The sequence below is a fragment of the Miniopterus schreibersii genome (assembly GCF_964146895.1).
Source record: "Miniopterus schreibersii genome assembly, chromosome: X".
In the NCBI taxonomy this organism is placed as follows: domain Eukaryota; kingdom Metazoa; phylum Chordata; class Mammalia; order Chiroptera; family Miniopteridae; genus Miniopterus; species Miniopterus schreibersii.
Genome location: NC_138104.1, coordinates 56,887,953 through 56,909,141, shown reverse-complemented (window position 1 = coordinate 56,909,141; position 21,189 = coordinate 56,887,953). Strand labels below are relative to the sequence as shown.

At 43.1% G+C, this 21,189-nt stretch overlaps 1 protein-coding gene across 4 annotated transcripts in view; it reads left to right on the top strand.

Annotated features, from left to right (window-relative positions):
• NHSL2 (NHS like 2) overlaps nt 1-21,189 on the top strand; it is a gene marked incomplete at its 5' end in the record, with an annotated part of 299,412 nt that overhangs the window by 252,447 nt on the left and 25,776 nt on the right. The gene's annotated exons all lie outside the window — the stretch shown is intronic.

Below are 21,189 nucleotides of genomic sequence, written 5' to 3'. Positions count from 1 at the left end.
ACTGATTCAAACCTGCATTTTCTCAAGATCCCCAGGACATTAGTATGTACAAAAAGTTTGAGAAGGGTGGCTTCTGAGAGTGACCTGGCTCGTCACCAGACCAGAGCTCCCCGAGGGCAGAGCTGTGTCTTGTAGGTGTATCCCCAGGGCCCTGCACAATGCCAGGCACCTAGTGGATAGTCAATCATGTTTGTTGAATGAGGAAATTTGTGAAGGAATCTAGTCATATACAGCCAGCTTAACCATATGTAGAATCATTTACTAGGCACATTGTACAGCCCTGCCTGCTCCTTTCACTCACTCCTGCAAGCTGCCCGACACAGAAGCTCAGCCCTAGGACTCTTTCCAGGTCTGTGCTCCCTGTGAAGGAAGCCCAACAACAGGGAGTTTTCCTATATAGGCCTTAGACATTGGACAAGACACTGAACAGAGTTGTTCCCTCCTTTCCCCTTCATCCTCCCACCCTGAAAACCCCAAAGAGGATCTTCTGATGCCTGCGCCCTGTTTGTTACTCCCTTCACTGAGGGCAGGGCCTCCTCAGCACATGTGGCCACCACAGTTCCTGTGGCACTTCTCAAATGGTCCCCTAGAAATCTAAGTCCCTTCCAAGGTGCAGAAGCTGCTGCCAGGTGCTGGCTACCAAGCCCTTGCTGAGTGTGGAACCAAAATAAACCCCTGTTGATATGGAAACGGGTTGGATTATTTTAAGAAAAAAAATTGCTCTTTCATTAAGTCATGTTGTTACGGCAACCGGGATTAGGAAAGTAACTTGGCCAAGGAGGTTATGTGCAATGTTTTGAGACTGAGAGCTTTCAGAATAGTGGAAAATAAGTTGTGAGCTCATCTCCCCATCCCCTGGCTCTGCCTGGAGAAATAGGTTGAGGGCCAACTGAGGATTGGCCCATTGTGCCTGGGTGGGCTTGAGCAGGGTCGCTGAGGGCCACTCTGTATGGTGATGCAGGCTTAGGTCATAAAGGATATGTGAGAAAGGAAGCTCACTAGGAAGAGGATGTCCTGATCAGAGGTCCAGCACTGTCTGCATATGCAAGAGGGTCCTCCACTCAGCTGGGGAAGGTGGGAGAATTGAGGAAAAATAACAATATCTGCTCTTGATTGGGTCTTTACTGTGTACCGGACTCTGAGTCAAATCCTTGATACATTCACGTTCAATCCTCACAACAACGCTGCCAGGCATGATTATCGTCTCAATTTTACAGTTAATGGAGTTACTTGTCCAAGGTCACTCAGTAAATGCAGAGCTGGGATTGGAATCTTAGGCTCTACTTGTGGTCTCTGTTGCAAAGTCAAGGGACTACTAAGCTGAAACATGAAACCAGGATGTTAACTTATGCCCTCATTCATTCATTCTCTCAGTTTAAAATGCTTTATTAAGCACAGACTTTGTGCGAGGTTCTGAGAAGAGCATAGACATATTACAGTTGCTTTATGCTGTCAAGAAGTACAAGGAGGAGTTGGGGAGAAACCTTGCAGTAAGGTAGATACCCATACAGGCTGACCCAGCAGTGCAGGGCAGCCCAGGAACCCAAGTGCTGCAGATAGAACCAGCAGCAGATCAACCGCTCCTCAGAAGGGCCCTGTCCTCCTTTCCTGATGCCTTCTTCCCTTCAGATATTCCAAAGGACTCCTCAGACTCAGGAAATGCTGGCCTTGGAAGGGGGAAGCTGAGAAGCTGAGGGGCTTGAGACAATAGAGGAAAGGGGTAGAGCTTATGCCACTCCTGGGGTCAGTCTGAGGGGCCAACCTCAGTCAGATGATCTGCTTCCTACCCACCAAGTCCTGGCAGTGCACCCTGAACCTTGGCAGCTGCAAAGTTTAGGAGGTTGCTGTCAGGTGTCTTGGGCCCACTGGAAAAAGCTAAGAAGAGCCATTGTATGCTTTTTTCCTAGGCTTTGCTTATTTGTTTGTTTGTTTGTTTTAATTTATATTTATTGTTGAAAGTATTATAAATGTCCCCCTACTTCCCCCATTGATTCCCTCCACCCTGTACTTGCCCCTTCCAGGCCTTCACCACATTATTGTGTGTCCAAGGGTTATGCATATATGCATATAAGTTCTTAGATTAATCTTTCCAAGGCCACCCATCCACCTCTGCCTTCGCTCTGAGTATCTGTCGTCAGTCTGCTCCATGCTTCTATGTCTCTGGATCTATTTTGTTCATGTGTTTATTTTGTTCATTAGATTCCACATATGAGTAAGATCATGTGACACTTGTCTTTCTCTGACTGGCTTATTTCACTTAGCATAATACTCTCCAGGTCCCACCATGCTGTCTCAAAGGGTAAGGGATCCTTCTTTTTTACAGCTGCATGGTATTCCATGGTGTAAATGTCCAAGAAGATGCTTGATATGATTTCAGTCTTCCTGAACTTGTAGATACTTGTTTTGTGTCCTAACATGTGGTCTATCTTTGAGAATGTCCAATGTGCACTTGAGAAACATGTATATTCTGTAGCTTTGGGGTGAAATTTTCTGTAAATGTCAATTAAATCCATCTGATCTAGTGCGTCATTTAGAGACACTGTTTCCTTGTTGATTTTTTGTCTAGATCTATCTAGTAAAGTCAGTGGGGTGTTAAAGTCCCCTACTGTAACTATATTGCTGTAGATCTCTTCTTTAAAGTCTTCCAGAAGTTTTTCTGTTTTGTGTGTTTTTTTTTCAGCCTGTGTGAGTCTTTTGTTCTGAGGTGTGTCTCTTTTAGACAGCATATGTTTGGGTCATTTTTTCTTATCCATTCAGTTACCTTATGGTTTTATTGGAGCGTTTAATCCATTTATATTTACGGTTATTATTGATAGGGACTTATCTATTGCCATTTTAATTCTTTATGCCTATGTTTCTCTCTTTCTCTATTTTAACTTCTTATTACAGTGGTCCCTTTAATATTTCCTGCAATGCTGGTTTGGTGGTGATAAACTCCTTTAGCCTTTTTTTCTGTCTGGAAAGCTCTTTATTTCACCATCTATTTTGAATGATAGCCTTGCTGGATAGAGTAGTCTTGGTTTCAGATCCATTACCTTGAATATTTCATGCCATTCCCTTCTGGCCTGTAGAGTTTCTGATGAGAAATCAGCTGACAGCCTTACGGGAGCTCCTTTGTAGGTAACAAATTGCTTTTCTCTTGCTGCCTTTAAGATTCTCTCTTTGTCTTAAATTTTTGGCATTTTACTTATAATGTATTTGGGCATGGGCTTCTTTGGGGTCTTCTTGCTTGGGACTGTCTGCTTCCTGAACTTGTGTGACTTTTTCCTTGACCAGGTTAGGGAAGTTTTCTGCCATTATTTATTGAAACAGCTTCTCTAACCCTTGCTTACTTTCTACATCCTCTGGCACTCCTATGATGCAAATATTGTTACATTTCATATTGTCCCACAGCTCCCTTAAACTGTCTTTCTGTTTTTGAATTATTTTTTGTTTTCGGGTCTCTGATTGAGTGATTTTTTTCTACCCTGTCTTCTAATTCACTGATCTGATCATCAGCTTCCTCTAATCTGTTTATTCCTTTCAATGTATTCTTTATTTCTGCTATGTCATTCTTCATTTCTGACTGGTCATTTTTCATGCTTTCCATATCTTTTTTTATGCTTTTGAGCACCCTTACATCAGTATCCTGAACTCTCTGTCTGATAGATTGCTTATCTTCATTTCAATTAGCTCTTCTTCTGGAGAATTCTTTGGTTCTTTCACTTGGGGCTTGTTTTTTTTGTCTCCCTGTTTTGGCTGTCTGTTTGGGTTTATTTCTATGTATTAGGTAGATCTGCTAGGACTCCCAGTCTTTTTGATGATCTCTGGTGCAGGCCAACATCAGGCGCTGATTGTGACTTGCTTTGAGTACCCTGTTGGAAGCTCTCTGCACTCCACAGCTTGTAGTTCCCTCTGCTGGGGCTGGGTGTGTTTGGAAAGGACCAGGATGCACACCTAGGTCTGCTTTTCCAAGCCCTGGGTCCAGAAGCAAATCAGGCAAAGACTCAATGCACCCAGAGGCTGATTGTTATTCAGTCTCTTAATGGGCCTCAGGCTATAGAAACTCCACAGTGGGGTGAGAGGTTTACCAGCAGGGTGGGACATTGCTTCCCCCAGAGGCAAAAGCTGCTTGGACAGTAAATGTGTGCCTAAGAAAGATGTCCTCTATCGTATGGGAGAATGACTCAGCACAGGAATCCAAATGGCTGCCCTCTGAGCTCTATCCCCTAAGCCAGCATCTCTAGATTTTCCTCACACAGCTCTGATCCACTCTGCCCTCCCTCTGCCAGAGTCCAAGGTGAATGGCTGCACACAAAACTTTGTGCATTGGCCCTTTAAGATGATGCCTGCATTTCCAGCCTTCTCTCCCTGGCAGACAGAAACTCTACTACTTTTCACAGCCAGATGTTATGTGGACACCTTTCTCAGTTCTGGTGCTTTGGGCTGGGGAGCCCAGCTTGTGGTTTAGACACCAGAGTCCTCAGTGGGAAACCCCCACAGCTGAGATATCCCCCCAGACCTTCAGCTTCTAACTGTGGGAGCTCAGCCAGCCCTTTCACAGCTCTATACTTCCTACCAGTCTCTATGTGGCCTCCACTTCTCATCCTTGGTTATGAGAGTTCTCTCTAGCTAGTCTTCAGTTGATTATTCAGGGTGATTTTTCTAGATTTTAGTTGTAATTCCAGTTTGGTCCTGGGAGAATGTCAGTGTAGCTTCCACTCAATCCATAGCCATGTTGGAATCTTTATGCTTTTTTTAATACATAGCAAAATCTGTTGCTTCTTTTGAAATTGCCAATTAGTCCCAGCCAATGTGGCTTAGTGGATTGAGTGTTGTCCCATGCACCAAGAGGTTGCTGGTTCGATTCCCGGTCAGGGCACATGCCCAAGTTCCAGGCTCGATCCCCAGTAGGCGGCATGCAGGAGGCAGCAGATCAATGTTTCTATCTCTCTCTCCCTCTCCCTCTCTAAAATCAATAAAAACATATTTCTAAAAATTGATTCAATTTACATTTAAAATAAAAAACAATGCCAATTAGTATTAAACAGCACTGAAGCCCGTTGCCTTCTTTTAACTTTCTGGCCTTGCCTAAGCTACTGTTGTGAGATTTTCACCACCCTGTCATATGCCGCTTTGCTTAGTGCTGTGCCATGGTCAGCATGGGTTGAGGCCCCTCGCTCACCCCAAGACAAAGCCTCAGAGCCTGCTTGGAGGAACATCCTCCCCCAGCACACCACAGTCAGTGCTCACTGTGGAGCACAAAAGCAGTCCAGTGCATCTTCACTCAGGAGACCCAATGAGGACACACACATACACACACACAGGTTTTGTGCAATTTTGAGTAAGGGAGTAAAATTTGCCAATGATTGAATGTCTCCATTCTCACTTAATTCTCGCTGTAAGGTAGGTGTTATTTTTCCCATTTTATAGAAACTAAAACAGAGGCCCTCTGAGGGGCAGTGACATGCCCATTTGCCACAGAGCTGGGATTAAGGACCACAGAGATTCTCATACCTCACTGCTTACTGAGCCAGAAGAATCACTCACAAAACTGCCATATGACTCTATTGATTGCCTCAGCAGCCCCAAGCACTTTTTTATTTAGCCCACTGTTAGCAAGCCCACTGGAATCACTGGGGCTATATGATTAAGAAACCATATCTGTTTCTGCATACTGGGTTGGGAAACTGTCAGAGAGACCTGACCTGGATTTAAGTGTAAGACTAGCTGTGCAGCCTGGGAAATTTACAGAGCCTCTCACTGTCATTTTCAAAATGAGACTTTGTTGTAGGAATTAGAGACAATGTGTGTACAGGGCTCACCTAAGGCTTGGTGTACAATGGGAACTCAATAAAAGTTTGGAATAAAAAGTATCATCTGGAGAACTTACTGACCAAGTATATCAGAATACTTGTGGATGGAGTCCAGATGTTAGCATTTTAAGTCTCCTGGATGGGTCTAAAGTGCAAGGAAGGTTCAGGAGCCCTGTCCACCCTCAAGCGCATGCTCACCCTGGGACTCCCATGTGAGAAGAGAGGTAGACATGTTTGTGGAGGAAATGATACTGTGCACTCAAGCATATAGTGATTATTCCCTGGGCACTTCTCCAGATCAGGCTGTGGGATTCCAGGAATGATGCCCACAGCCCCTCCCTTCAATGAGCTCCCAACCAGTGGAAAAGACAAGTCATCAGGAAACCAGAGCCCACTTCAGCCAGGGCACTGCCTGGGATAAGGTAGCAAGCCCCATAGAAAGCTAAGGGAAAGAATTGCAACAGCAGCAGCAGTTCTGAGGTCCCCGTTAGCACTGGGGTGGGGCTGCACTGACCCTCCCCACATTCACACTCAGCTCCCCTCCCAGTCAGGAGTGGATATTTGCAAAGACAGTTGGCTGAAGTGAGATTCACTTGCTTATTCATTCAATATGCATTTCTTGAACACTTGCTATGTTCCAGGCTCTGTGGATATGCTGGTGACCAAGAAAAAGTCGCTGGACTTAGGGAGTTTACTGTTCAGTGTAGGGTAAACAGATGGTAAATAGTGAAATCAGTAAACCAGAAAAGTTTCAAATGGTGGTAAGCACTATGAAGAAAAGCAAGTAGAAGGATGTGGCCAGGGTGACTAGGATCTGGGCAGCATAGGACTGCAGGAAAAGAGACGGTCTACCTGAGGAGTTGATATTTGAGCAGAGACCCAAATGCAAAAAAGGAAACAAACCATGTGATTGGTGCAAGAGTGCTCCAAGCAAAGGAAAGTCACTGCAAAGTCTTAAGTAGGAATGAGCCTGGCATGCTGGAGAAGCAGCAAGAAGGCTGCAGTGACCAGAGCAGAGCAAGCAAGGAGAGTGGTGGGTGATGAGACCAGAGAAGGGGTGTAAGCCAGGTCGTGGGGAGGACTTTGCATTTTAGTCTAGTGTGATGAGAAGCAATGGGAAAATATGCTGGGATGCAACAGGATATGATTTACTGTATTATTTAATAACAGGTCTATTGAGATAGAATTCACATGCCATACAGTTTACCCATTTAATGCATACAGTTCAATGGTTCTTAGTATATATATGCCCAGATATGAGTAACCATCACCACTATTTAATTCCAGAACATTTGTATTATCCCCAAAAGGAAACCCTGTACCCATTAGCAGCCACTTCTCACTTCCACCACTAGTCTATTTTCTGTCTTTATGAATTTGCCTACTCTGGACATATCATATGAATGGAGTCATATAACGTGTGACTATGTGAGTCTGGCTTCTCTCACTTAGTTTAGCATCAAGTTTTCAAGGTTCACCCGTGTTACAGCATGTATCAGAACTTCATTCCATTTTATTGCTGAATAATGTTCCATTGTGTGTAATATCATATTTTATTTATCCATTCATCTGTTGATAGACATTTGGGTTGTTTCCACCTTTTTGCTATTATGCATAATATTGTTATAAGCACTCATGTACAAGTTTTTGTGTGAATGTATGTTTTCAATTCTTAGGTAAATAAGTAAGGGAATTGCTGGGTCATGTTGGAACTTTGTTTAAACTCTATGTTTAGTGGTTCAAGGAAGTGCAGTCTGTTTTCCATAGTGGCTGCACCATTTTACATTCCCTCCAGTGTGTGAGGGTTCCAGTTCCTCCACATTCTCGCCAATACTGTTATTATCTGATTCTAGCCATCCTAGTAGGTGTGAAGTGGGATTTCATTGTGGTTTCAGTTTGCATTTCCTGGGTGACTAAAAATGCCAAGCATTTTTTCATGTGCGTATTGGCCATTTGTATATCTTCTTTGGAGAAATGTCTATCCAGATACTTTGCCTGTTGTTGTTTTTTTAATTGAATTGTGTTTTTATTGTTAAGTTGTAAGAGTTCTTTATATATTTTAGATACAAGTTCCTTATCAGGTATATGATTGACAAATATTTTCTTCAGTTTTGTGGGTTGTCTTTTCATTTTCTTGATGGTGCCTTTTGAAGCACAAGTTTTTAATTTTAATTAAACCCAATTTATCTATTTCTTTTGTTGCTGTGCTTTTGGTGTCATATCTAAGAATCAATTGTCTCATCCCTGACTTTTGAGCAGGACTCCTCTGGTCATTGTGCTGGGAACAGATGAAAGGCAGGGCTGCAGATTACCAAACCAGAGAAGGTATGAAAGTGGCAGTGAGGGGTGGTGCTCTGTGCAAATCTCGCTGACTCCCCTGAGCACCAAAGGCAAAATCTTGGCCTCCTGGTTGAGGACTGGGCTCTGAGCCCTGCAAAGTGGCCCAGGCCCAGGCACAAACACTGACATGCTCTCCTCACTTTCTTACATTTATTTTATGCAAAGCCCATTTCCTGCTCCTCTTTTTGCTTGAACCTGTTTGGGCAACTCAGACATCTGGAAAGACAGGCTCAGAGCCAGGTCAGGAGGTGATCTGGATGGCCTGGAGTGACTGGGGAGGAGCCCCTGTCATGCTAACTCAATGTGGGGCCTGAGAAGAAGCCTTTCCTGTTTCTGAGCCTCAATTTCCACATCTCTATTATGTGAGGGGGCTGGACTAGGTCTCTGGCTACCCACAGGCTTCACCTCCCCATTCTCATAAGGTGATTGAACATGGCTGGCAGAAAATATTCACTGCGAGAGTAAGAGTTTAAGCAAACCACAAAGCAATATTTACAGTATGATCCCATCTTTGTTTGGCATAGGAAAATTTCCAGAAAGATACACCCAAGGTATCAGCAGTGCTTGTCTGTGGTGTGTAGGACTGTGTGTGTTCTTTTCCTCTTTCAGTTTGTTTGTATATTCTGATTTCCACTGTGATAAACATGTTTTGCTTTTGTATTAAGAAAAAAAGGAAGGCACAAAAGAAAGAAATTAAAGTTGTGCAGAGAGGATCAAGTAAACAGCACCACAGTCCTGGTGAAGGCTTACCTTGATCTAACCTGGGTTCAGAAAGGAGACACAAACTAGGTCGTGATGAGGCAGATTCTCAGAGCCAGCTCTGTCCACCTCCAGGTCTCACGCTCTTTACCCGGTGATACAGCTGCCCAAACTTTCAAATGATTCGTTTTGTGGTCAAATGGACAAACCTGTTCCTCCTCATTAATGCTGAACCAGTTTGTCCCCCCATGCCCACCAATCAATTTTCAGATGAGCCAGTCCCAGTCCTGGAAATCACAAAGTCAAATACAACTTAGCTGATGCAATGCATAATGGCCCTTACTCTCCTGGAAAGCTGCTCTCTTTGGAGGAGAGCAGAGCTTTCTTGCACCAAGGACAAGCCTGAGCTTCCCCAGTTTGAGGGGAGATGGGAGGCTGCAGGCATTCTGCTGAGTTAATCTTGAGTTAATCTTATTAACCTGTGAGATCAATTGGCTACAGGCACCAGGCAAGTGACAGCAGTGGTGAGGGCAGTCTGACAGCTAGGGAATGATTTATCAGTCCTTTAAATGGATGGGATTGCATTTAGCTAATTGAGTCCAAGACTGGCATGAATAAGTCCTCTCTTTGGGCAACGCCCTTGTTATGTGGCACTCCTTGCTGGATGTCCCGCCAGTGCAGAGTGGTGAGGAAGGAGAAGAGGGGGTAGATGACAAGTGATGGCTCCTTCCCAACCACTGTCAGGACTGCTTTGGGGGTCCAGGTACCTCTGACCTGTGTGCTGCTGTGGGACACTGTGCAGTGCAGGGCAGGGCTTTTCAAATGTGATCCTTGCACCAGCAGCCCTAACACCACTTGGAAACTTGTGAGAAAATCAGAATCTTGAACTCTACTCCAGACCTACTCGATTAGAAACTCTGGGAGCAGGGCCCATCGATGTGTGTTTTAACAGGCCCTCCAGGGAATTGTGATACTTTCTAAAGCTTGAGTCCCAGTGGAGGAGTTATGTGCACAAACTGGTGCCAAGCAGCCTGGGTTACCAGCTGACTTTGGACAAGCCATCTAACTTCTAAGTATCTCTATTTCTTCATCTGTAAAATGGGGGAAATATGAGGAGTACCTTCCTCATAGGGTTGTTGTGAAGATTAAATTTGTGAAGTGTTTACGAGCAATATATATAAATGTTAACAACTGTTATTGCTGGAAATAATGGAGTCCAGGACTTCTGTCTGCTACCTCAGAATGACAGTGGTTGTAAGTAAAAAACTGGATGATAAAGCTCCTATGATTTGATAAGTTAAAAAATATGGTACAAAATGTTGTCTTTATTGTGATTATACTTATGTAAAAAATCTGTATGCATATGGATAAGGTAAAATTATGGATGATTTCTTTTTCTAATCACAAACTTCTGAAATGTGGTTAAATAGAATATATCTTTGGTATCAAAATATTAAGTAAATTCAATCAAACAAAAGAAATGTATTGGATCATAGATAGCAAATGGGCAGAGTTGAAGTAAAGACTACTCAAGCCCTGGCCGGCGTTGCTCAGTGGTTAGAGCATTAACCCACCCACCAAAGGGTTGTGGGTTCGATTCCCAGGCAAGGACACGTACTTGTGTTGCAGGTTCCATTCCCAGCACTGGTCAGGGTGCATACAGAAAGCAACCAATTGATGTGTCTCTCTCACATAATGTTTCTCTCACCCTCTCTCTCCATCCTCCTCCCTCCCTTCTTTCACTCTCTCTAAAGATCAGTGGGGAAAATATCCTTGGGTGAAGATTAACAAAACAAAACAAAACAAAACAAAACAAAACAAAACAAAAGACTACTTGAGCAAATGCAAGGTATAGAACTGCCATATGTGGGTAAGATCCCCATCTCCACTGAGGGACAGGAAGGCAGTTCTGGGACCATCAGATCACATCAAAGTAAAACACAAGGTCACTCAGGGTTAGAAGAGAAGAGATGTGAACTAGAATCTAGTCCATCTGGGCAACCTCAATAACAGAACCAAGTATAGCTGGCCCAGTGAGGACAACTGGGAGATAGACATGGGTGCTGGGCAATGGACTCATTTTCAGGAAGGGCAAAAGTTTCTAGCTGAGAATCAGCATGGTCTTGGAAGCTGTGAGACTTGGCTGATTGCTGTGGAGAAGTCTGAATATTTGGTGCGGTCCTCAACTAGGTCTCCATCTGTAAAAGAGTAAATACACTAGCCAACAGAATCTATGTCACCATCTTGCCACCTATATATCACTAGGTACCAGGGGACTTCTGATTGGGCTGTAAAATCCTGGCATAGGGCCAGAAACTGACTTCAAGATCAAGATCCAGGTCAGATTATTAGGGTGGGTATGCACTCTGAAACTCCAATCACATGTGTCTCTTTCTTCTTTTAAATTATGCTACCTAGAACAAAGATACTACAGCAAAAGTTTACTAAGATCTCAGTATGGTGCCTGTCTCTACAAAGTATTTCTTTACCAGAGTATTTCTTTACCAGAGTATTTTCTTTACCCCCAGTAACCACTTGACTTTTAAATGGTAGCATACCTGTTGGTACACGGTTACCATGGAATCTACTAAGATGCACTAGAATTTCTGCAGTTTATCATATAGGTACACTGATCTCATTTTATGGTCTTTGTTTTGGCGTTGGAGTATGATATCGTCGTATGTTCCTGACTTAACGAGGTTCTTTTTTCCTCCTGATAACAGCTTTATTGAAACAATGTGTACATGTACCATACAATTCACTCATTTAAAGTGTACAATTCCATGGGTTTTTGTATATCTAAAGCATTGTGCAGCCATAACTGCAATTTTAGAACATTTTCAACACCCCAGAAAGAAACCCTGTACTGTATTTCCCCTTACCTCCTTCCGCAGCCTGTGGCAACCACTAATCAATTCTGTATCTATGGATTTGCCTATTCTGCACACGCCATATAAATAGAATCATTCACTATGTGCCATTTAGTGACTGGTTTCTTTCACATGGCATAATGTTTTCAAGGTTCATCCATGTTGTAGCAAGTGTTATTACTTCACTCTTTTTCATCGCTAGATAACATTCCATTTTATACCACCTCTGGTTTATTTATTTATCCATTCCCCAGCTGATGCACATTTGGATTGCTTGTACTTTTTGGCTATTGTAAATAATACAGCTATAAACATTAATGTAGTTTTTGGGTGGATGTGTGATTTCATTTATCTTGGGTATATGCCTAGGAGTGGAAGTGCTGGGTCTTATGATAACTCCATATTTAACATTTTGAGGAACTGACTAGTTTCCAAAGCAGCCGCACCGTGTTACATTCCCACCAGCAATGTGAGAGGGTACCAGTTTCTCCACGCCCTCATCAACATTTGCCTGACTTTTTTTTTTTTTTGCCTGACTTTTTAATTATAGACATCCTAGTGGGTGTGAAGCGGGTTCTTGGTGTGGTTTTTATTTGCATTTCCCTAATGATTAATGATGTCAAGTATCTTTTCATGTGCTCCTTCACCACTTGCATATCTTCTTTGGAGAAATAGCTATTCAATCCTTTGCCCATTTTTGAATGATCTATTATTGATTTGTAGGAGATGTTTATATATTCTGAATACAAAGTCTCTTATCAGAGATATGATTTGCAAATATTTTCTGGCATTCTGTAGATTATCTTTTCACTTTCATGATAGCATTATTTGTAACACAACATCTTTTAATTTTGATGAACTCCAATTTATATATTTTTTCCTTTTGTTGCTTATGATAGTAGTGTCATATCTAAGAAATAATTTCCTAATCCAAGGTCTCAAAGGTTTACACCTGTAATTCCTTTTAAGTTTTAGCTGTTACGTGTAAGTATTTTATGAGTTTTGACTTTAATTTTGTATTATTGTGAGAATGAATTCCAACTTTATTCTTTTGCATGTGGAAATTCAGTTGTCCCAACACCACTTGTTGAAATGACTGTTCTTTCCCCAGTGAAAGGACTTGGCACCCTTGTCAAAAATCAATTGGCCACAGATGCATGAGTTTATTTCTGGTCTCTCAGTTCTGTTTCATTGATCTGTATGTCCATCCTTATGCTAACAGCACACTCTTTTGATTACTGTAGCTTTGTATAAAATTTTGAAATCAGGAAGTGTGAGTTCTCCAACTTTGTTCTTTATCAAGACTGTTTTGGCCATTCTGGGCCCCTCGAATTTCCAAATGAATTTTAGGATCAGCTTGTCAGTTTCTACAATGAATCTAGCTGGACTTCTGAAAGGGATTGATTGCACTGAATCTGTAGATCATTTGGGGGAGTATTACCATCTTGGCAATATTAGGTATTTTGATCCATGAACAGGGGATGTCTCCATTTGTTTCAGTCTTCTTTAATTTCTTCCAACATGTTTTGTAAGTTTTCAGTGTACAAGTCTTGCACCACTTTGTTTAATTTATTCTGTCTTATTCTTTTGAAGGTATTGTAAATGGAATTGTTTTCTTAGTTTTACTTCATATTATTCATTGCAGGCGTATATAGCAATACAATTTTTATATTGATTTTATATCCCACAACCTTGTAGAACTCATTTATTAATTCCAATAGGTTTTTAGCAGATTCTCTAGAATTTCTATATACAAAATCATACCATCTGCAAATATAGTTTACTTCTTCCTTTGCAATCTTTCCAATGCCTTTTCTTTATTTTTTTTTTTTAATCAAATTGCTCTGGCTAGAAACCCCAGTACAATGTTGAGTAGAAGTAGCAAGAGTGGACTTCTTTGTCTTGTTCTTGATCTTAGAAGGAAAGCTTCTAATGTTTCACCCTTATGATGCTATTGTGGGTTTTTCATAGAAGTCCTTTGTCAGGTTGAGAAAATTCCTTTTTATTCTTAGTTTGTTGAATGTTTTTTATCATGAAAGGGTGTTGGATTTTTGTCAAATTCTTTTTCTGTTTCTATTGAGATTATCATGTTTTTGTGTTTTATTCTACTTATATGCTGTATTTCATTAATTGATTTTAAGATGTTACAATAAGTTTGCATTCCTGGGATAAATCCTTCTACTTGGTTATGGTGTATGATCCTTTTTATCTGTTGCTGGATTTGGTTTGAGAATATTTTGTTGAGGATTTTGGTGTCCATATTTATAAGAGATAATGGTTTATAGTTTTCTCATGATGTTTCTGACTAGTTTTGATATCATGGTAATAATGACCTCAGAGAATGAGTTGAAAAATGTTACTTCCTCTTCTATATTTTTAAAGAGTTTGTAAAGAATCAGCATTAGTTCTTCTTTACGTGTTTGGTAGAATTCACCATAGAAGCCATCTGTGTCTTGGCTTTTTTTCATGGGTAGTTTTGATTATTAATTCAGTCTCTTTACTTATAGGTTCATTTGGAGTTTCCATTTTTCTTCAGTTATTCGCAATAGTTTTATCTTTCTAGGAATTTATGCAATTCATCTAAGTTATATAATTTATTGTCATATAATTGCTCACAGTATTCCTTTTATACTCCTTTTTATTTCTATGAGGATGATTGTAATGTCTCCTCTTTCATTTCTGATTTTAGTAATTGGGGTCTTCTCTCTTTTATTCTTGGACAATCTAGCTAACCAAAGTTTATTTGAATTCTCATTTGCTCTTCAGTCTCCTTCAGCCTATATTTAAGAGCCTTGGCCAACTTAAGACATACATATATTTCTTTTATAGTCAAGAAAATAAGTCTTCTTCACATTCCAGCATGTGGAGCTGTCAGTCTGAACCCCTAAAGCATACTGTTCTGTTCCCTCGACTAACTGAAGTAGATTCATTCTGAACCAATCTCTTTATTAGCCAATGGCAGTAGTTCATAAGGCTATCATGGTCCTACCCTCTCACTTTGGAAATTAAGCAGCAGCCTTTTTAGTGCATGGCCATCAGGCAACTATTGCCCATTTCTAAGTAAATATAGGAGCCCAAAGAAGAGCAGAAGCATCCTGGACAGCTGGGACCCCCAAGAAAGGTATTATGAGTAGACCTGGCTTCTGGTTCTTTATGAGCAGTGCTCTCTTTGAGTATTAAATGGCAACGGAGGCAAGTTTAGAAAAGCAGAGGCCTACTGCTGTTCCAACCATTTGTCTCCTTGACCATGGTACCCAGGACTGTGCTGCTCTGGTTGGCAGGGACTCAAGCTAACAGGTGGCAAAGGCAAGAAAAAGTATTTGGCATTTTGGAAAAGTACCTATTCTGACTGGTGTTCTGGGGTGCATGGCACAGTTGATAATCTTTCTCCTTCTCTCTGGGAGCCCTAAGCCTGGCTGGAGTGCTAAGGCAGAAGCATCCATTAGCTCAGAAAACATCTAAGAGCCAATAAAATGTCCACTTAAAGATTATTTCCAGACTAATGGAAAATCTGTGTGTGAAAACAGGTCCAAATTTTAAAATAAAGCCAAACCCCCCGATATTTTACTGGTAAGGAAGTGGCAACAAATCAACTCTTAGAGATGGGTGTGTGGTGAGCTTGAAATTCAAACCAAGTGTGACAGCCTCAACCCCACCCTGAGCTCCTGACTCAGGACCAAGAGGAAGAGGGATATGCCAGACTTCATGATTTTTGTAAACAGTTCTTGAAAGAGAAACCACACACTTGTTTTTCTGCCAGCCCCCCCCCTCAGAAGCGCCCCCCAGCTTCTCCTCAGAGCTGACAGTGCAGCCATTGTCTTTTCTCTGACACCCAAAGACAGAGTTTGTTAACTTGAGCTCCATGAACCTCCAATTTAAGAGGTCTATGAACTTGGATGAAAAAATTATTTGATCTTATTTCCACTAACCTCTAACAGAAATTTAGCATTTCCTCAAATTAGGAATGTAGGCAACAAGCCATAATAGTATTAGCAGTATTAGTGACTTTATCCCCCAATAGAAATCACAAATATTTTCTTATCACCTTACAGTTGTATCTCAAAAAAGTTACTGATGCTCATCATCACTTCAAAACTTCTAATCTAGCCCTGCTGCTGTGGCTCAGTGGTTGAGCATCAACCTATGATCCAAGAGATTGAGGTTCAATTCCTGGTCAGAGGACTTGCAGGAGGCAGCCGATTAATGACTCTCTCTCATCATTGATGTTTCTATCTCTCTCCCTCTCCCTTCCTCTCTCTGAAATCAATATATATATATAAATTCTAATCTATAGACTTTTCACCAAATTTTGTCATTTAATGCATTATTAAAGTACTAATATAACAAGATCACTATTTCTTAAAAATATTTTATAACTATTTCAATATGATTGGTTTCCTTTGTAATTCTACATATTTTATTTTATGCATCTGAAAACATTATTCTGAGAAGGGGTTTAGAGGTTTCACCAAACTGCTAGAAGAATTTATGACCTAAAACTGATTAAGACCCCTGCCCTGGATCTTGGTGCTCTCCTGCTCCACTGGCCTAATTTCTGACTCACAGAACTTTCTCAATATGACCTGCAAGCTCGAAAGCACTTGCATGCTAGTGCTATGACGCTGGGCAACTTAAACTTTCTGTGTCATTTCTTAATCTGCAAAATGGGGAATAATAACACTACATACTTTATAAGGTTGTTGTGATGATTCAATGAGTTAATAAATATAAAGCACTTAGTGCCCAACAAATAGTAAGTGCTAATAAGTTTTTGCTATTTTTGTTGTTGTTGGCTCATATCAATTATCTCACTGATATATCCTATTATTATCTCCATTTTTAGAAAAAGGAAACTGGAACTTAGAGAGGGAAAATAACCAACCCAAGGGTACACGACAAGGAAGTGGCAGAGCCAGGGTTCAAAGACAAGTCTATGTGACTGAAGCCAAGTGGAGGTCACTCTCCACCACACCACTAAGAGGGAGTGATGGCCCCTCAAAGAGGCAGAAACCATCAACAGAGTACTCAGTTGCGAATGAACAACCAGCTCTGTAAGCTCCTGGTTTCTCTTTCCAAACTATTCCTTACTGTCCACATCTCCAACTTGATAGGATGGGGGTGCTCCCAGATCCATTTGCATACTATCAGCCCTCAGCCTGATCTTAGGATGCCAGTGCTTCTCCAAAAGGCTACTGACAATGCAGACCCACCTGTGAAGGGGACAAGTGCCTGTGCCTGTTCTCATACTGAACATCAGCTTTGCAGCAACGAACTCATTTGGAGTCATGAACCAGCCTCTGGTCTCAGGAACGACTCAAGCCTCACACAGAGCAATGGGGTTGGGGAAGTGAATAGGGACTCAGAGAGGCAGGAGCGTGTCTGGGGAGCGAAGGCTGCCTCCTGGAGGAAGTGGTCTATGAGCTGAGTTAATTGCCAATTGGAGTGGGGCAAGGAGCCTTTATGAATTTTTAAGGCAGAGGGAATAGGGTGTGCAAAAGCCCAGAGACATGAAAGGCTTTCGTATGTAAGGAAAAAAGGAAGTAACTGGAAGAGGGAAGAGGGATGACATGGGGAGGTGAGATGGCCTACATATTTTATGAGCAGATAGTGAAGAATGCCAGCATCAGGTCCACAAGTCTCCTAACAGAGGAAGGAAAGCCCCAGAAGGGTTTTTGTATAGGAGCAACAGGGCCTACCCACCCACCCCCAAGCATGCAGAAGGTGGATTTATTAGAAGGAGTAGAGACTAGAGGCTGGATAGACCAGCAAGGAGGCTACGTCAGTAGTCCAGATGAGAAGTGAGGAGGGGCTGAACTTGTGGGGAGAACTCTGGAACTTCTGGACACTCTTTCTGACTTATGTCTCCTCTGTAGTGAGGAACTGCTAGGACTGTAATTGCTGAGGGCACTTGCCCTCCTCAAGTTTGGTTGTGTATGGGTCCTGTGAAGCAAGATTTCCTCTTTCCAGAGGACAGTCACCATGAATTCACATGCTAACACCTTCCATTTTAGCCTCTTCCTCATATTAACAGTCTACAAGAGCAGAATAAAAAGCAAGGGCCCTATTTTTCATCACCTTCACCCATTGCCCACTAGAGTTGCTGAGGTGAGGGGCCTCAGCTCTATCCCAAAGTGTGGCAGGCATGAAGGGGAGAGGGGACTAAAAGAGCAGGTCAGAGTCTGCCCTCTGTCACAGGAAATATCCACCCTCCTAAGCCTTTCAGAGACTGTTTTCTTCCCAGTAAGTACTGCTGTTACCAGGGCAACCAAGAACTCTGGGCTTTGTGTTTCTGTGTCTGTTGAATCCTTGGGGAGAAGTGGCCTGCAAAGCTTTCCCTAGTCTGGGCAGAATGCAAGAAGTGCTAGTGGGAGGTGAAGAGCCCCCAAATTGAGGGTAATCTCTTGTTTTGTTAATGCCTGTCCTTATTTTCTGGGAGGGGAAAGGGCCCCATGTGAGTCAGTTCTGATGGTCAAAGATAAGGTTTAAGCTCCTATGAACCTGTTTTCTCAGAGCCAGACTTCTGCACCCGCCCTATGTCACCTCATTCTCAGGGAGGTGCATCTGAGCAGGTGTCCAGCAGGGGCAAGCTCACACCAAACCATGGGGCGTGCTGGGGTCATTACACAAATATATTTGATCACTTACTATGTGCTTAGTGGGGAATCTCCAGGCTGGTTTCTGCTCTGGAGAGCTCTACGGGAAGGCTCAAAACCAAACTGGCCATTATATGTCCATGAACTAGTTAGTCTTTTCTGCACTGGGCTGGGCTGGGCATTAGACTTGCTTAGGGTGCTTTTTAGAAATAGAAATTCCTGGAAATTCTGATTCCATCAGTGTAGGTGTGAGTGAAGGGTGCCGTTAAGAGTTCTGAATATGAAACTGCTGGAGTAGAATTCTGCAGATGAAGCAAGTGACCTTGAGCTGCCAGTTTCCTTGCAGAATGAATGAGGGGAACAGTGGGTTCAGCAAGATATCCTCTGCCTTCCTCCATCCCTTGGGAACAGGATTTTTATGACCCTCACCATCCTTGTCTCTCTTCTACTGCTCCCATTCTTTTCTTCCTTCTGCTTTTCTTTTATTCTAATATTTCCTTACTCCTGGCATGCAGAAAGGCTTCTGTGAGATACAGCCTGGTCACATTCCATTGGCTGGCCAGTACCCTAGGCGAGTCCTGCCCATCTCTAGAACCCCCTCCTCTGCTGCAGCAGCCCAAGAAGGCATTAGCATTTCCGGCACCCAGTCTGCTGATTCATCCTGAACCCCATCAACTGAAGTTCTCAGGTGTGTTTTTTTTAAGATTTTATTTTATTTTATTTTTTCAGAGATAGTGGAAGGGAGAGAAAGAGAGAGAAACATGGATGTGAGAGAGACACATCGAGTGGTCACCTCTTACTCGAGCCCCCACCAGGGCCAAGCCGGCAACCAAGGTATGTGCCCTTGGCCAGAATCTAACCCGGGACCCCTCAGTCTGCGGGCCGAGGCTCCGATCACTGAGCCAAACTGGCCAGGGCTCAGATTTTTCCCCCCACAAGTTTCTTCCCCACTCAGGTTCCTGCAGTTGGTTTCTGAACCTGACTGCAAGATCTCACATGTGCACCTGGCAAAGGCCATCTCAACGCATTCTTCCAGGATAGGGAAATCTGGATTCTGATTCCATTTTGGAGGAAAGCCTCTAGTCCTCCAGGCTTCATGCAATCTGTAAATGCCTCTAGCAGGCAACCTCTAGGTCTTCATCCAGCAGCCCACTTATTCACTCATTTCTTCATTTATGTACCAAACTAAGATTGAAATCCTACTGTGTACCCAGCTGTGTGCTAGGCCCCAGTGACTGTTGCCTGAGCAGGAATGGGACTCACGCAAGTTCCAAATGGAGTCAGTGGCAGGATCAGACTGGAATCCAGGACCCTGTTCCCTATACTCATGGGGCTTCCAGCTACAAGGTTAGGCAAGGCTCATCCTGCTCGTCTTAGTTTCCCCCACCTGCTCTGATGGGTCATGATACAATCTGGGCTCACCTATCCCTACCAACAATAAGCATTAGAAACTCCAGGGGTGCTGGAGACCTTATCTGACCCCTGAAGTAGAACAGGGCGCCCCAGGGCTCACAGACACAGCTCACGGCCCTACAGCCCTGTCCTTCCCTAGAGGGACAGTCAGCCACACACTCATACAAGCTCATCACCACAAACTCGGCACTACCACTGCCTGCTTTTCTCTGCAGGGCAGAACTGCCACCTGGCTGGTTCTCCCAGAGCCTCCAGAAATCGCACACCTGATGCATACCTTGTTGCTTGGGCAAAGACCCAGAATCCAGTCAGGCTGAGGCTTTGGCTCATCAGGGGCTTTCCTGGGAAACAGCATAGTGGATTAGAGTTGAGAGACTGTGAGTTTGGGAGTCACACAAACCTGAGTCCCCTATGGAACCTAATATCTCTAAGATTCATGTCCCTCACCTCTAAAAGGAGACAGCATTAAGTGCCTTACTGAGTTGTTGTGAGAATGAAATTATATGATGTTGGTGAAAGTGCCTGGCACATGGTCAGAAATGCGCTGGTTACCTCCCTCCTTCCCTTCCTTCCTTATGTCCTTTCTTCCTTCGTTCTCCTGAAAGGGGTAAAGCCAATGTACCTCTGAAATGGGGCTTTGTCTCTCACTGCACTTCTGTAATCTGGGAGGAGGGTGGGCAGGACGGGGCAGACCCTGAAGACAGTGAGTGGAGGCAGAGAGGAGCTGACTACTGAGCAGTTGTGGGGCTGAGAAAGAGCTACTTACCACCTGTAAACCTTGGGCCAGTGACTTCTCTCTAAGCCTCTTTCCTCATCTGTAAGATGAGTGTAAATGAACTGAGATAATGGACATCAAGTGTGTGGCTCAGCACTTGTACCTAGCAAGGGGCTCAATAAAACTTCCCACCCATTGTACCAGGAAAAACATTTCCAATTCATGGCTGGAAAACTTGAGCAGATCCCGAATGGGATTCAATTTCTTCTGATCCACATGCTATGAGGGCAGTGAAATCTTGCTGGGAGGGCTTTTGAGTGGACTGCTGTGTTGCTGTTTAAAAATCTTCACCAGCTAGTCTACTGGTGTCACATAGCACCACCTAGTGCCCCAAAGTGAAAGGGTCCTCCTGCCTCACCCGCCTGGCCTCCCTCCCTCCAAACACGTGTGTGTGTGTGTGTGTGTGTGTGTGTGTGTGTGTGTGTGTGTTTTGGAGGCAGGCGGGGGACGGGGGTGCTGTTATAGGGTGGTACAGCTGGGCCACTCATACCTTTATATCCCAGTAAGTGGAGAACTAATAATATTTTTCAAATGCCTAGTCCCTCTACTTCCTTCTGATACAAATGCGCAGAGGACTCTAGGTAGGTCCCTTGAGCCTCACTGGGCCTTAGTTTCCTAATCTAAGGATTGAAGGCTTCCGGCTAGGGTTACTTCAGGCAAGGTGCCTGGAAAGTGCCTGATGCCTCTGGGTACCCACCTATGCT